Source organism: Martes martes, assembly GCF_963455335.1.
Source record: "Martes martes genome assembly, chromosome: 2".
In the NCBI taxonomy this organism is placed as follows: Eukaryota; Metazoa; Chordata; class Mammalia; order Carnivora; family Mustelidae; genus Martes; species Martes martes.
The window spans coordinates 9,480,831-9,498,518 of NC_137889.1; positions in this window are offsets into that span (position 1 = coordinate 9,480,831).

A 17,688-nucleotide genomic window follows, 5' to 3' on the forward strand; every position below is an offset into this window, starting at 1 on the left:
CCCGGACCCCGCGCTCCCGCCGGACTCCGGCTGCGGCTCGCGGTGCGGGGACGAATCCCCTCCGCCGCCGGCCTCGTCTCCCTCCTCACTGCGCCGAGTCTCGGGAAACACGCGCCCTTCTTTCAGGAGATTTGAGGAAAATCATCCTCCAGATCCGCCTCTCACGCTGGGAGCGTTTCCTAACACGGGGTTTTCCTGAAACCCGCGTCACCTTGTCCCCCACCCCCGTGACTTTGACCTTCCAGTATCTCTGGGTCCCCTCCTCCGCCAAACTGCTTCTGCCACCCTGGGTGAACCTGACGGTCCTTTCTGTCGTTTCCTTTTTAGTTTATTTCAACACACTTTGTTGAAATATCTATATAAAGGGCATCCATATGAAAGACCGCATTTCAGTAATCTTGATAAATGCCCGCACCCACGTGAGCACCACCCAAATCAGAGTATAGAATATTTCCATCACTTTAAAAATTCCTTCCTGTACTTTCCAGCGGATCCTCCTCCGACCCTAGACCTAAGCAGAGCTCCTCTGTTTTCTCTCATAATAGATTATATGAGGCTTTTCTTGACGTTAATGTGAATAGAATCGTATAGTACATCCTCTTATGCCTGGCTTCTTTTACTCAGTGTAGTGTTTTTTGACATCCATGCTGTGCATTCTAAAGTAATTAATTAATTTTGTATTGCATTTTTAAGAACTAGAGGACATAGATGCGGAGAGTACATTAGACTTCATAGCATTGGCTCTGAAGAGACAAAAAAGCTTGCCATAAACATATAATATTTTACCCACAGAATCTAGCAAAAATTATTATGTATACATAGAGCATTTTGTCATCTATATATTATTTTATTAAAAATGCCTAGGATCCTCAGCTAATGACTTATGTAATTCTATATTCTAAATGACTCCTGCCAAGTAAAGTGTAGTTTTAACAATTGATTAGCTTGAGTTCCCTTTGGTGTTTTCATTTAGCACTTCTAAAATAAAATAAAAATGGTATATCCTGTGATATTTGCAAGGCCATTACAGTACACTCTAAATATAACTTAAGGATTATAAAACATGTAACATTTATTCAAAGATCAGTTGTGTAAGTACATATTCAGATACTTAATCATTTGCTTATAATGGAAATGACAATTTAATGGGTTGAGATGTGCCTGATGTCATGTGTTGATACTCAGCGTATTTCACACCAATGGATTGATGCCTGCTGTATGCAAGGCATCAATCCATCAATCCTGAAAACGTTACTTGCTTGTCTTTCAGCAAGTTGATGTGCTGGGATTCTGCCTGGATTCTGGACGCCCTGGTGAGATTGCACTGTTGTAGTACAATCACAGTTAAGACCACAGAATGACTTCCCTACGATTTCTAAGCTTCCATATTTTTTCAGTTCTCAAATTTTCAAATGATTTTGTTAGCCTCTTTTTCCCACATGGAAAGTATTACTGGTAGTAGAAAGCCGCAAAGTTGTGGCATCCTACCATCGAAAGAAAAAGAAAAGATAATCTACACAAGGTTGGCTTTCCTTTAATTCATCAGGTAGCTGAAAGTCATAATGTAACCAAGACAACTGAAAACTAGAGTGACAACTCTCTAGAAGAAAAGGCAGAAAAAGAAACTTCTACCTTTGGTGAAGGAGAAGAGGTGGCTGCCGTGGAAATGGGTAAGAAGAAATCAGCTAAAATTATAAAGACTGAGTGTGGTGAGCAGATTAGTTCAGAATTTCACCTGGAGATCCTGCTAATAAGAAGGATTTCACACTCACAGAAAGTTCTTCCGCATGGTTCTGCATCATTTGTTGATGTAAATGACTGGGACCACAACAGAAGACCACAGCAAGCTCTCTCAACACGAGGAACACTGTTGGGTGAGTATTAAAAGCAAAACCTATCTGTCGTTGGTAGATGGGTAGACGTTTCTTCTTCCTACGTCGAGGGACCAGGTAGAGATCCACTGCTACTATTGGAAATGTAGAAGCAAAAGCCAACATAAGCAAAGAAAACCAAACCAAACCAAAACAAAATCTTACTGACACAAGATCCTACAACAGCACAAAGAAAAGTTCTGCTAAAATCCAGGGAAGGGCAGGAGACCCTCTCTTGCCCCAGACCTACAACAGATACAAGGCAGAATTTGGCAGCAATCTGATAGATGAGGGAGAGTCATGAACACTGGAAAAAATTCATCCCTGGATTTTGGTAAAAAAGCCCTGCCTAAATGGAATTTGGACAAGAAACTCTCCTGCCTCTGCTATAAGCCTATTGCTAAGTAATAAAGTACAGCAACCTACCGATGGAGGAGAGACACAAACATGACAAATTGTCTCTATGGTGCCAACGCACAGGGACAGCTGAAATTTGAAGGTTGAGGGGGAACAGTGGGAAAAACTCTAGCACCCTAAGTTACAAAGGACAAGAAAATAATGACCCAACACTGAGAAAGCATGTGAGGCACTAAGAGTTTTATACCAACAACAAAACTTAGACCCTACCCATCTATTGGCTGGATTGACTCATCACATTATCAGTCTGACAAAAGTGGATCCATATATTTTTTTTAAATATTTATTTATTTTAGAAAGAGAGAGAGCACAAGCATGAGGGGCAGAGGGAGAAGGAGACAGAGTCATAGGCAGACTCCATGCTGAGTGTGGAGCCAAATGTGAGGCTTGATCCCATAAGCCTGAGATCATGAAAGATCATAAGATCATTAGCTGAAACCAAGAGCCCTTCACTTAACCAACCGTGCCACCCAGGTGACCTGGATCCTATTTTCTAGGCATAAATGCTAATTAACTTCTTTTCTACTATTTTTACACATGACATTTGGCATTCAATAACAAATTATGAGCCACAAAATAGAGTTAGGTAGGGTGAGGTTGGGAGCATTGCCAAGAGATAAAGTAGTCAATAGAACTAGCCACAGAAATGACGCAAATGTAGATTTCGGATAGATAATGTAAAGTAACTGTAATGTGACAGATAGATAATTAAAGTAATGTAAAGATAGATAATGTAAAGTAAGGTAATGTAAAGTAAATTTTAAGTATTTTTAAACATAGTGGGAAAGACACATAGCATGCTTGGACGGATGGGAAATTCCACATGGGATTGGAAACAAAAAATAAAAAGGGAAAGGATATACTGGAAACAAAAAATCATAAGGGCTCCTGGGTGGCTCCGTCAGTTAAGCATCTGCCTTCGGCTCAGGTCATGATCCTGTGTCAAGTCATGATCCCCAGTCCTGAGATCCAACCCTGCATTGGGATCCGTGCTTAGCAGGGAGCCTGCTTCTCCCTCTGCCTCTGCTCCTCCCCCTTGTTTGTGCTCACTTGCTCTCTCAAGCTCTCGCTCTCTCTTTCTCTCTCTCACAAAATAAATAAATAAAATCTTTTTAAAAAGAAATGTAAAAAATCACAATATAAATCGGGTCAGACATAACTGGTGGAAATTCCTCTCTATCAGAATAATCAAGTGAGTTGAGAGCCACATTTCTCAGGAAATTTCAATGTTAAAAAAGACTTGAAAAAACAGTATGATTTCTGCTACACCTCTTTTTAGCTTTTCTATTAGCCTTTGCATGAGGCAAATATATCTTAAGAATGACAGTCAATGTCAAGTAACCAGGTGAGAACTCCAATTACACTGATGTCTTATCTTTGCAGGTGCAAATTAACACAACCTCTGGTACCTGAGATAAAGTTATCTAACTGAAAAATGTGTTGTTATTTATACTAAGCAAGAAAGATGTAATTTTCTTTCACTTGGTAGGAATAGAAGTGTAGGTTCTCTGTCTTAACTCAGTGTTATATCATCTTCATCATTGTCATAGACTAACTTTGACCATCTTGGTATCAGTCTGGTCATGAAACTATTTTGTCCTATTGGTCACATACTGATTAGATATGTGATTGATATCTGATTGATAATCAAGAAGTAATGACTGTCTTAATTTTAATCTACTTAGCAATTCTCTGGATTGTGAAAGTTATGTAACACAGTGTAGTGTACTCTAAAGGGATAAATATCTCGTAAACAATGGTTCAGACTCTCATAGTATTTATCTACTATTCTCCTATGACCACATTTACCTGAACCCAAAGCAATGGATTTATGTGGAATCATCTATGACCAGTAAAATGAGAAATTAAATATTTGGGGCTTTATTTATTATCATTTTATATTACATGCTGATTCAATCTAAAACTACACTGATTGCTCCCACAGTCCCTCAAAAGGATATCCCTGAAGGACAATGAGTAAGGAAATACTCCCAGTGGAGAGATTCAAACAATCAATCTGTGTGTCTACTTTGCCTACAAGAAAAAACACTAAAATTTTGGAGCTACACTGATATGTTGGCTAATGGCTTAGCTGATGGTCACAGACTTGGCAGGAGTGACAATGGAGGAATGAGCACAAGATCCATGGCTGATGCCCAGTAAAGGAACTGAGTCTAAAAACTTTAATGGCCATGACATTGATCATCAAAGTGCATCTTCCACAGAACGAGGTCTCAGTGATCAGAGAGACAAAAATGACCCATTCAATGGAGATTAGTCCGCCTCCTTTCCCACCTGGCCTGGTTTTCACTAAAGGGCCAGGGAGGCAGGGATAAAATGATTGCACAGTGTTTGTCTTACTGGGGGTGATCTGACTAACACTACCGCTGCATATCCGATATGTCAACAACAGAGAATACTGTTGATTCCTGGATATGGCATCATTCTCCGGACGGAAAGAACAGCCAAATGGTGGCAAATTAAGATTGATTACATTGGAATCCTTCCATCATGGCAGAAGCAGTAATCTATCCACAGTAAAATAGACACTTACTCTTAATTTGTAACTGCATTCTCTACCTGTATTAATTCTTCCAACAGCACCATCCATATATTTATTAAATACCTTATTCATCATCGTGAAATTTTAGTCAGCATTGCCTATGATCAGGGAATTAACTTTTTAAATTTTATTTTGATTCCAGTATAGTTAACATACAATGCTATATTAGTTTCAGGTGTACAATATAGTAATTCAATGATTTTATACACCACCCCAGTACTCACCATTACAGGTGAGCACTCCTTAATCCCCTCCTTAATCCCCATTCTCTCTTTCACCCATCCCCCCACTCCCACCTCCCCTCTGGTAACCATCAGTTTGTTCTCTGCATTTAAGAGTCTCTTTCTTGGTTTGTCTCTCTCTCGTTTTTTCCCTCTGCTTGTTTGTTTTGTTCCTTAAGGGAATTCAGTTTTAATTATGTTTTTTCTTCTTGTGATGAGAACTTCTAAGGACTTTTATAAAAAATAATTGAGGAAGTGGCCTTAAGTCCATAAGATTCACAGTTCTAATAATTTTCCCAATTAGAAAAAAGAGGAGAGAGAGAGAGAGAGAGAGAGAGAGAGAGAAATGTCCTAAATAAGACAGTAGAATGGGAGAGTCCTGATTATAGTAATAGCAAACATGGTAATTGAAAAAAAACAAGTTTTATTCAAAACAAATAGAATTATGAATACTGTAATTAAAATAGCTCCTAGACGAGTCAAATAGGTCCTCTGGTACTCCAGATAGAATTAACAGATACAGGGGCAGCTGGGTGGCTCAGTCATTAAGCATCTGCCTTCGGCTCAGGTCATGATCCCAGGGTCCTGGGATCGAGCCCGTCATCATGCTCCCCACTCCCCAAGAAGCCTGCTTCTCCCTCTCCCACTCCCCCCTGCTTGTGTTTCCTCTCTCACTGTGTCTCTGTCAAAAAATAAATAAAATCTTTAAAAAAAAAAGAATTAACAGATACAGTTTGTAAAATAACTATGCTTGTTGAGGAGATAACAGACAAGTGTAAGCATTTCAGTGAAGAGCTCAAAGAGTAAAAAATAAAAAAATTAAAATTAAAAAACCCACAAAACCTGATACTCCAATTTTGAAAAAGAAACAACTAAAAAAATTCTACACTAAAATTAAGGACTCAGGAGCCAAACATAACAGGAAGTGAGGTTTACCTGAAGAGAACATTAGTGAACTGCGAGAATACATAAGACAACACTAAGGAATGAAGCACAGAATAACACAAGAAGAAAAACTGCAGAGGAGAGGATGGGACAGTGAAGATACACGTAGAAAGTTGAATATGTCTAACTATAAAAGCAAAATAAATGTGTTATATGGGCAGATATGATTGTCTGTATTTGATTGACTCAGTTGGTAGAGCATATGACACTCAATCTTAGAGATATAAGTTCAAGCCCCATGTTGAGTGTAGAGATTATCTAAAGATAAAATCTTAAAAAAATAAATAGAAAACTACATATTGTGATGTTTGGAAGTACATATAGAACTAAATAAATGAAAAGAGCATAAAATGAAAACGTCTAGGTTAACGTCAATAGAAGAATAAAACACCATAAAACTAGTGTAGCAACAGGAAAAAAATGGAATGATGAATGAATTTAAGCCAATAAACAGGAATGGAAATGAATAATAAAATATTGGAGACAAATAAGAATAACATAATGGTATCAAATTATCAAAGCCTAATAAATAAATGGGCAATGAACCATGGGGAAGTACATGGTTGACTGAGTAAAATTTCATTCTAGAAAAATACCTATCTATTTATATAATGGGACATTATTCATGCATAAAAAATTAGAGTTCAGAAAATCTGAGGGGAGAATGGAGGTAACCGGAAGTTGGGAGCTATTAGAAATGAACAGAAGTTTGTTGTTAGTACAAACTTTCAGACAAGATGAGTAAGTTCTGGGGAATCTAATATACATCCTGGTGCCTATGGTTAATAATCCTGCACTGCATACTTTAAATTTGCTAAGAGAGTAGTTTTTAAGTGTCTCCCACACACACACACACACAAAATGTACCTTGTGATGTAATATATGTTAATTAGCCTGATTGTAGTAATCATTTTGCAATGTATATGCATATCAAACCATCACATTGTACACCTTAAACATATATAATTTTTATCAGTTATATCTCAATAAAGCTGAAAAATATTTTTTAGAAAAGAAAATGCCTGAGACGGCCTAAATGAATAAATGTATGAACAATTTGTACCTGCTTATAAGAGATACATCTGAAACTGTAAGAGATGTATCTTACAGCTTATAAGAGATGCATCTGAAACATGCAGAAACTGTAAAGTAAAAGGATAGAAAAAAGATACCCATATACATAAAGATCAAACTGATGTACCTACATTAATATAAGATACATTTTAAAGCAAAATGCAGTATTGGAAATAAGTAGGTCTCTTCATGCTGAGATGGAGTTTAGTTCCTCAGAAAGAACTATCATGACCAGCAAAGAACTGGCCAACCTATCCCAGTCCAAATTTCCTCCCACAGAATCATCATCTAAATAAACATTTTACATTAGTGGCTTGTGATGTGGTTTGATACACAGACAAATCTAACTGATATTCTGAGAAAGAAAATCTGCCAAAAAAAAAAAAAAAAAAAAAAAGCAACTACTTTAATAGCGACCATCGCTCTTCTTCCCCTTGAGTTCAGGACAACATAAAGATGCCTGACATTATCACTCTTATTCGGCATTGCACTAGGTCTTCTAAAACAGTCCAAAAATGACCTGGGAGACAGACAAAAAGAGACTGGATGAGTGTTTCCACTGTGTTTAGGGAGTGGAAGCTGGGAGAGTGTTCCCACACCTGGGAAGGAGTTTGTGTGGTGTGGACCTCCCACCCGTGGATCTAAGCTGGGAGAACCTTGGCATTGTTTTCAGCTCGCCCAGGTGTGGCTCAGAAGCCAGAAAGGAGGGAAGAGGCTGAACAGCTGTGGGAATATCAACATACGCCCTCTTCATTATATCACACTTCCTCTCCCCTATACTTTGAACACGGCTAGTGTATAGACCTTAGACCTTAAAGAAGATATGTTTCCACCGGGGAGCACAACAAGAGCTGCTCTGAACCACACGTTGAGACTGCCCCATTTTCACTTATGGCTTAGCAACCAGCCATAAATGGGGACCACAGCTGACGGATCCTGTTTATCAAGGGAGAATGGAATTGCTACTCCAAAATGGGGTTGGCAGAAGAATTTCTGGAATTCAGGTGTCTCTGGTAGTATCTCTTATTAATGCCCTTGTCCAGTACTATAAATTAATTAAAAAGGCAATAACGCCTCTAAACCAGTAATTTAGTAAATCAGTAAAATCAGTAAGATCACTAATGACCCAAAATTTCAATGAAGATTTCACTCAGTGTGTGAAGTTAAGAAAGAAGACTGGATGAAGCTCCCGCTGAGGGCAAAGGGAACAAGAAATTGGTACTGGAAGAGAGAACTTACAAACACCAGCTACATCCTTGTGACCAGTTGCAGAAGCTCATCCCCTTCTACTAAGATTTTAGATGTGCTAAATTGGTGGTTGTGGTCCTCCTGTTAGATGATATCACAAGGGAATGAGAGTCGGGCTAGTCGATGACACGCATCACAGGAAAGTACAGAGACTTTTAAGAAGTTCTGGTCTCTCATTTTTGAGTTTATAATAAACACATCTTTCTAGCACCACATTTGGCAAACTATAACGTTGCTGCTGATGAGCTTAGAAGTTTAAATATGAATCGAAGATGAATATAGAACTGACTATCCAAGGGGATGGCCTTACCACATGGTTTGTTGAATGTCCGAAGTGTTCCTATCCTTCTAGGCTCTCCCTGCCCCCAGATTCTTTTCCCAGCTCGGTTCTGGTTATATTCTTCCACAGACAGGCACTGCACAAGATCTGGAAGACAGAACAAAAGGAAAGCAGTCTTGGTTTGTTGGCCTCTGGGAGCAGGCGTGTGGGCACCAGTATGACAGAGGCGTGATTTTGCTCATGTCTTGGAGTCTTATCCTTTGGCAAGTACTAACCACAGTGCTTCGGGCAAATCTGATCATTCATGGCACAGACCAGCAGCCCAGGTCCCCATCTTTTAGGTGGAGGTACCCATCTTTAGTTTCACCCCAAGAAAGAAAGCAATTTGGGAAATTTAATGTGACATGATGAATTCTCAAAACAAGGGCATTTCCCCCCTTGCCATATCAACCACACACAAAAATCTACCCAGAATTAAACAAGTGTGGCGGTTTAAAATTGAGGCAAACTCTCACTGAGCTCTCATTGCTGTATGTGATGGTTTGTATACTAATGGGCAATGCTTATGGAAATTTTCATTCCTTGGTTTGATTTTCTTGCATCAAATGGGCCAATGAGTTCAAAATTGAAATAAGGATTTACTTGCAAATGGGGCGTTTTCACACTCTTCCACTCTCAAGTTATTTATTTTGGGGAAATGAAGTGAATGACATGATTATTCATATAACTAAATAGATTTTGTGTTGGATCAGATGGAACCTAAAGGTTGAAAGAAATTAGTCTTTTTGTTAAACATGTTAATTGATATAACTTCACCTATGCCTTCCCAAACTTCCTAAAATATGTTGTTTACAGGTCAGAGCTTTTAACTTAAATATTTTGAAATGACCTTGATCATTAATTCTCTCTAGTTCATCATTAGTTACATTGGCTAAAATGCAGTTAGAAAGTTTGGTAAGAATATTTTTAAAAATAAAATAATCAAATAATAATGCAAGAAGCCAGGACTGCAATTTATTTAGTTTGTAACTATAGTTCATAATTGCTACCTAAGCTTTGTTTTATACATTTTATACTTCCCTAAGAGGGAAAAGGTAGCTTTTATCATTTTATGTATAATCATAATAGCCTAAATTACACACATTTTCAATATCAGATAATTCATATAATTGCTCTACTTTGGTTAGTCTGAAGCTCATAATTTCTCTGATTTTTTTCCTAAGCATGATTCAAAGACAATAAATATCTGGGGTATCAGGTAGTACTATGAAGTCAGCATTTAGATAGCGTCAGGGAAATTAGAGTTTTCTGGAGGTTTAAAAGGAGTTATTTGGGTTAAAAAAAAGCACTCTTTACTACATTACGCCTTTTTACCCCTGCTTTATTGTAGGGGATAGAATAATTGACATGTGGATATCAGATTTACTTCTTTTTTCTTTCTTTTTTTTTTCTTTAAAACATCTTAATTTAATTCAAGTTTTGTCATTTGCTTCTTAAAAAATCAGTGCTGTAAAGACAGTCATACAGGTTGAGAAAAATAAAGTAAGACTTGTTTTATGAACATAAATTTTCATTAATGATTATAGTTGCTGAGACTTTTACACACAGAGGTGGGAATGTGGAAAATATTTTCTTGTAAATATTTTCCTTTTAGTCGTTCTTTAAAATCATCTAATTTTCTCATCACTCACCAGGTTTAAGATTTAATTAAAAGCAATAAAGAGGAAAATATTTTAAATAAGCTAGTACAGAATTTTGTGGTCACTTAAAACTCTGAAATTACAATGTTGGAACTTATCTAATGTCTGTTTTACAACAATTCTACGATTATACTGAATTTTAGTTTTGTTTACAAATGATAGAAGTCGCCAACTAAAGACCGCCAAGAACATAGTTGTGACTTCAAAAATGTAGGTTTATTTAATTTGCAGCAAGAGATGATATCCACAACAGTGACTGGGGCATTTCATAGAAGTTAGGGAAGGATAGTTTTAGGATTTGGTAAGCTGAGGTTATCCAGACCTTGTCTTTGCAGGGATTGGTCAGGTTATATCAAATAAGTAAAGAGCTAGAATGGTTATTGATCTCATTAGAACACCTGAGTCCGCATAGAGATAGAGGAACATTTTTCTGTGTTATTATTTTATGTCCTGGAACACATGGGTCTAATCAAGCTGATATTAAAGGAGTCTAATTGCAGAGTTTGTAATGCAGATCATGTTTTTGCTTGGTAGGTTTATCTATTTTGTGAGTAATATATCTCTGTTTTGCAAGTTGCAGTTCCTATATACGTTCTCATCTCCCACCACAACGATCACTCACTCTAAACACACACACACACACACAGAGCTTAGCTATTACCAGAGACCATAGTTTTATTTTACTAGTCCCCTCTTCCGGTGGGTTTTTAGTCTAAGCTAAAGGATGGACCAGCATCAACCCCAAACAGACAACACTGTCCATTCAGGGGATGGTGATCTTGTATCACCTTTATAATGGTAGTATTTTGACCTCTTTCAGAATGCTTTCATGTACTTTTTAAAATAATCTTTCTTTAACTATCTGATACGACAATGATAAACTATCATCTGATGATTATCAATGATAAGAGTCCTGGGAATACCATGATTTAAGGAAAAGAGTGTCTACTCATAATTTAGAACTTTATATCAATAGGAGGAAAGGAACTATGGTAGAGGATAAAGAACAAAACTTGCAAGTAAACATATGGCCGTTAGTGGCTTCTGGCATCTGGATGGTCTTATTCGGGTGGTCTCAGGCAGAAGCAGTGAGCCTTGCTTTGTCACTGGCTTATCCCAAAGATCTTGGGCAAGACGTCTCTTCCTGCTGATCCTGTGCTTCTAAAGATTCACAAGAGAGCCTTGGTTTTATAGTTTTTGCATTTGTTTGCTTGCTTTGTTTTGTTTTAATTCTCTTTGTTGGAGAAAAGACAATGCTGTTTTTGTCAGGAAGCAAGTATCCAAGGATCAACCCAGTGAGTTTGACTACTGTGTTACTTATTAACATTACCCATTCACTCCAAAGGTCCTCAAGTATCGTCTTCCTTTGGTAATGTTTTCAAAACATACACTCATTTAAGATCCTGGAGAAGCTAGTTAGGCTGGCAAAGGAAGGTGCTCCCTGCTTGTTGTTGATAAAATTTAATGGTTCTCTCTAGTTTATTATATTGCCCTGAATTTTGAGGATATTGGAGTGTTCTACTGAGCTATCTCATATAATGACTTTGTAAGAATTTAGTCTATGATTACCCTGGGAATAAAATGTGTCAGGGAGACTGAGAAAATTGAAAAACTCTCTAGGCCATTTTATCTATTCTCTAAAAATTACTCTGAATTTCATCAACTAACAAACATATTTAAATCCACAGCAAAATATCTCTTAATAAACATTTCTTGCATCAATTTTCATATATATATGATGAATATGTTTCTTTCACTCTGAGAAGGATACAATCATTGAAACATATGTAACTAAACTCATTGAACGTGAAAGAAAGTGTCAGAGTGAAAGAAAGTGTCACTGGCCGGAAGTGGGGAACGAGGGTGAGGACAGAGCAGAATGAAAGTGTGATGGAAAATGGTCATGGGAAGGATAGAGTCTTAGCTGGAGTGATGCAGAGCAGTACCCATTGGTCTGTTCCTGAGAAAGGAAAAAGGAAGGTGATCTGGATTCACTTGCCGAACCGACAGTATGCAAGGAGAGATAAATGGACGCAGACATGGTCCAAACTTGCCAACGGAATGTACTCTGGGCTGACCCATGTCCTTACCCATCAGAAGGCAAAGGTAAGAGAGCCATTCCAGTAATTACCAATTAAACACAGTGATGAACAAAGTGAGGAAACCCCCGCAGTATTCGCTGTAGTGAGAGAAGACAGATAATAGAAAATAAACAACTGGTAAAACAAATATGGTGATAATTAAATTAAGGTGGAGACATAGAAAGTGAACTTGTGGCTCAGAATGCCAGGTAAGCTCTGCTCTGAAGATGATGTCTGAATGAAAGGAAGGGTCCGGCCAGGAGAGGAGAGCACAGAGTCCTCCAGGCCCACAGAACGTTGAGTACAAAGGCCTGAACTGCTTCAACACAGTGTGTCTGAGGAATCAGGAGTGGGGTGGCCATAGCGGGGTGGGCCATCGAGAGTGCCGGGCCCTAACACATAGCAGGTGCTTAGTTTATAGTAGTTATTATTGCAAATCAGACATGTGAATGGAAAAGCAACAGCAAACACACTGCTGGGAATAACAGGTTTATCATTCTTTGCAACAGTGGCCACAACCTGTGAAAATACGCCAGTTAGCTCTAGATTGCCACAGCCTCATGGACCGTCTGATGACAGATGTTGAGTTTTATTACGAGCCGCAATGACAAGTCATACTACAGACCCATGGAGTACTTCAGTTTTGCCCAAATTACTGCGATTTGCCACTGACATCCTTGAAGCGTCGAGCGTAACGTGGTCCACCTCCTGCTGGCTGTGGTAGGGTCTCGTGGAGGCCAGGCAAAGCCTCAGCCCCAGGCCCACACTGGCCAGAGCCAAAGAGCAGGACAACATGCAGACCGAATATCCTTCCGGGGACATTCTCCTTATCAAATACTGAGAATGGAAAAGCAGGAGTTTTCAAAAAAAAAGTATATATGAAATGCCAAATGATTGACATTATAGAAATGTAACCAAAGTAGGCATTATTAGACATGGTCCATGTACAACAGTGAATCTCTATTATAGTCACACAGATACACACAGGAAATATTGATTTTTATTTTCTCTAATAAAAATACAGACCTAAGCTTTGAGTTTCTTTCTTAGCGAGAAGCCATTTATTCCTTTGTGATGACTCCTTTGGGTATTCTTTTTTGTGGATGTTTATAGAAACTGGAGTTTAAAATGACCAGGAGTAATCACCGTGTGAATATCTATAATGTTGCTTTGTTTTTGACTAGTTCTAACATAACATAGTCAATCCAGAAAACAAATTTCAAAATATCGTCCATTGTGTATTTTATATAAATGACATTACTAAGGTGATTATTAGCAAATCCATTCTAATTTGTACTTCTCTTTTAGACAAAATAGAATACTTTAACATATAATAAACTTTGCCACTTAATTGATTTTACTCTATAGACTGTTTATCCTGGTGAATATTAGTTTGCTACACAAAAATAAGGTAATTTAATTGAAGACAACAAATAAAACATATTTTACTTTTACATAACAGCATGCTCTGAAATGTATTCTTATTAAAAATACTGAACATAATTCCATGGATTTCCAATCATATATGTTGTACTGATTTGTAATGATTTAGGGTAGTGAAGGATACTTTGCTTTGGATATCTTAGAATAACAGATAATAAAATATGCTTTATGTAAGTCAATCTATAACATACTTAATATATGTATAAATAATCTTGGATCCATTCAATATAGTCGAAAGCACTGTAATTTCTACATAGCTAAAATATCACTAACAAAGAGACAAAAGAATAATTTTGTTTCCTTAAAAATGTATGAAATCAACTCCATGTGGTTTTGAGACTATGAATGATTTGAAAATCAATCACAAGCCTTATTAACTGTGTTTCAATTCTGAGAGGTAAGAGTTTCTACCAACTACCGAGTGCACAATTGTATGAACCACAATTATCTAAGAAAAGACAGCAGTAGTCAAATCTCAAAGTAAACCCATTCCTTATATTCATTCCTAATCTAATGGTGCAAGCCATATTTTTAAAAGATTACTTTATTCTATATGTTCTAGATAGTAAGCCACTATATTTTATATTTTGTTTCATATTTTCCTGTAATATAGGCCTCTAACAATAAAACCAATAAATATTATTCACATGAATTTTTCATGTGCAAATGGCAATAATTTAGTTCAATATTTTTACTTTAATTCATCAGGACTTCAGCTAATGTTCTATTTGTGTGTCTGTGTGAATGCATAATTTTCAATATGTACTTTTGTATAACTTCCTTAACTTCAATAGATGGAAGACAATTTTAATATAGCCATTGTTCTATCAAAAGTGGGACTGACTGTAGAACTGAATGATCAGAAAACAGTGGAGTTTTCAAGAGAACGTGTCACTCTTTAACACAAAGAACTACTACTGACTGTTAAATGACTTCATCTTTACATAAGCAGGCCACCACTGTTCAAACAGGGATACCACATTTTATCTTGCTAAAGTATAAATAAGAGATAAAGCTGCAAGTAGAAATGATATTTTAAAGTCTACATTGTGTAACCAAAGCTACAAGCATGAATCTTTCTAAAAAGAAATATTTGATTTATGAGTGTAACACTTTATAATGTTTTTCATAAATTTCCTCAGGTGATTATTTTATGTGACTTCACTAAATGTCATATCTCCCTTTCTTGTAAGCATTCCTAGAAGTGTCAGAAATATAGGACAAGTGATTTTACCCCTAAGGTTTAAAGAAATAAACCATATATATAAATATATATATAAATATAAATATATATATATAAACAAGACATGTATAAAAGTTGTTATATATATTGCATGTAGGTAGCAAGAAATTTTGAGCTATCTCAACCTATGACCTCTTTACTCCCAAATCATAATAATTTAGACTTTGAACTGGTTTTTGAACCTTTGAACACAACTACTATATTCAATTTCCAGGTTCCTCAAACCTCACCAAATGCATTCACCACAGTTCTCACTCAAATTGCCATCCTATATGCTAACATGCACTACACTAATTTTCAAATGCCCAGCTTTGAGATTCCCACCTCTCGTCTTCCAAAAAGCTACTGTCTGCCCATTCTCTATGTAAGACACCCCTTGCTCTTCAAGATATAGAATAGTCTTCCAAACCACAATCTTAATACCTTTAGCCCATCTCTTCCAAAGGGAACCACAGATTGATTGATTGATTGATTTTTAGCAATTTTTAAATTTTATCTAAATGGAATCTGCATTATATAGTGATGTAGTCTGGCTTTCTTGCTCCTGAGTATGTCTGTGAGATTCTCTCTGGAAGATTGAGTACAGTAGCTGAACCAGATTACATTTACCAAATTAAACCAAGGAAGGGAAAGATCTGTACACTGAAAACTATACATTGAGAAATGAAATTGAGAGAGACACAATTAAATGGTCATGGATAGGAAGGATTGAAGTATTAAAATGTTAATAATGTTAATAAAATGTTCATACTTTCCAAAGCCATCTATAGATTCAATGCAATCTCTATCAAAATTCCAGTGGTGTTTTTCACAGGAAACAAACAAAACGAAACAAAAACATCTGAAATTCAAACAAAAACAAAAATCCCAAATGGCCAAACACCAATCTTATTATAGAAGAACAGAACTGGGAGCACCTGGGTGGCTCAGTGGGTTAAGCCTGTGCCTTCAGCTCAGGTCATGATCTCAGGGTCCTGGGATCCAGCCCAGCATCGGGCTCTCTGCTCAGCAGGGAGCCTGCTTCCCCCCCTCTCTCTGCCTGCTGCTCTGCCTACTTGTGATCTCTCTCTCTGTCAAATAATAAATAAAATCTTTAAAAAGAAAAGAAAAGAACAGAACTGGAGGCTTCACACTTCTTGATTTGAAACTATACTACAAAGCTATAGTAATTAAAAAACTATGATGATGGCATTAAAAACAGACATAAGACCAGTGGAGCAGAATCAAGAGTCCAGAACTGAATTCACACCCACACATTCAACTAAAACTTGACGAGAATGCCAAGAATACAAAATGAAGAAAAGGTCAGCTTTTCAAAAAATGGTGTTGAGAAAACAAGGTATCCACACACAAAGAATGAATGGGAGCCCAATCTTACACCAAGCACAAAAATTAATTTGAAATGGATAAAGGCAAATGTAGGACCTGAAGCTGTAATATTCCTTGAAGACAATATAGGGAGAAAGTTCCTTGATACTGGTTTTGGCAATATGTGGTTCAACATGACACCAGAAGCACAGGGAAAAGAGCAAAAATAAATATTTGAAGTGAGACCGTGTTAAACTACACCTTCACAGCAGAAGAAACAATCAACACAATGAGAAGACGTCCTACAGAATGGGTGCAAATATTTGCACATCATATATTTGATAAGTGTTTTATATCCAAAGTATACAAGGAATTCATAAAACTGAATAGCAAAAACCACAAACAAACAAAAAATACCCAAATAATCCAATTTTTAAATGGACAAATGACTTGAGTAGACATTTTTCCAGAGAAAATATAGAAATGGTTAACAGATACACGAAAAGTTGCTCAAAATCACCAGTTATCAGGGAAATACAGACCAAAACCACAATGAGATATCACCTTACACTTGTTAGGGTGGTTATGATTGAGAAGGTAAGAGATAACAGGTGCTGGCAAACATGTGGAAAAAATGGAACCCTTGCGCACTGTTGGTGGGAATATAAATTGGTTTAGGCACTATGAGAAGCAGTGTGATTGTTCCTCAAAAAGTTAAAAATAGAACTACTCTGTGAGTCAGCAATTCCACTTCTATGAAAAGAAAATGAAAACACTAACTGGAGAAACCCATGTACCCCTGTGTTCATTGCAGCATGCTTGAGGGTTTCTCTCTCACTCACCGTCTCTCCCCCTTTGCACTCTCTCTCTAAAAAATGAAAACGGAAATTAAAAACAAACAAACAAACAAAACCAGGGACTTCAATGTTTATCCTAAAAATCTTTTCTGGACCTAAGTACAGTAATAGAGTGGTAAAGGGATTTTTAAAAATAAAAAAGTATAATCCAAAACTAGACATTTGAAAGAGTGGAAGAAAGTTCAAAAATAGAATCTCTATATTTATAAACTTTTGTGAAATATTTATTGAACAAAATTTTGTACTTACAATGTTCATTATAAACACAGTCATATTCAAAAATATCACTAAAAATAAATTTCTTCTATAAATTAACATCTATCTGCATTTATTAAATTGAAATTACATGGATGTTTTGATTATATGAGCTTTAAAAATAGATTAATAAAATTGTTATCTGAACTATATTTCCATACTTTAAAATTTATAATCTCTTC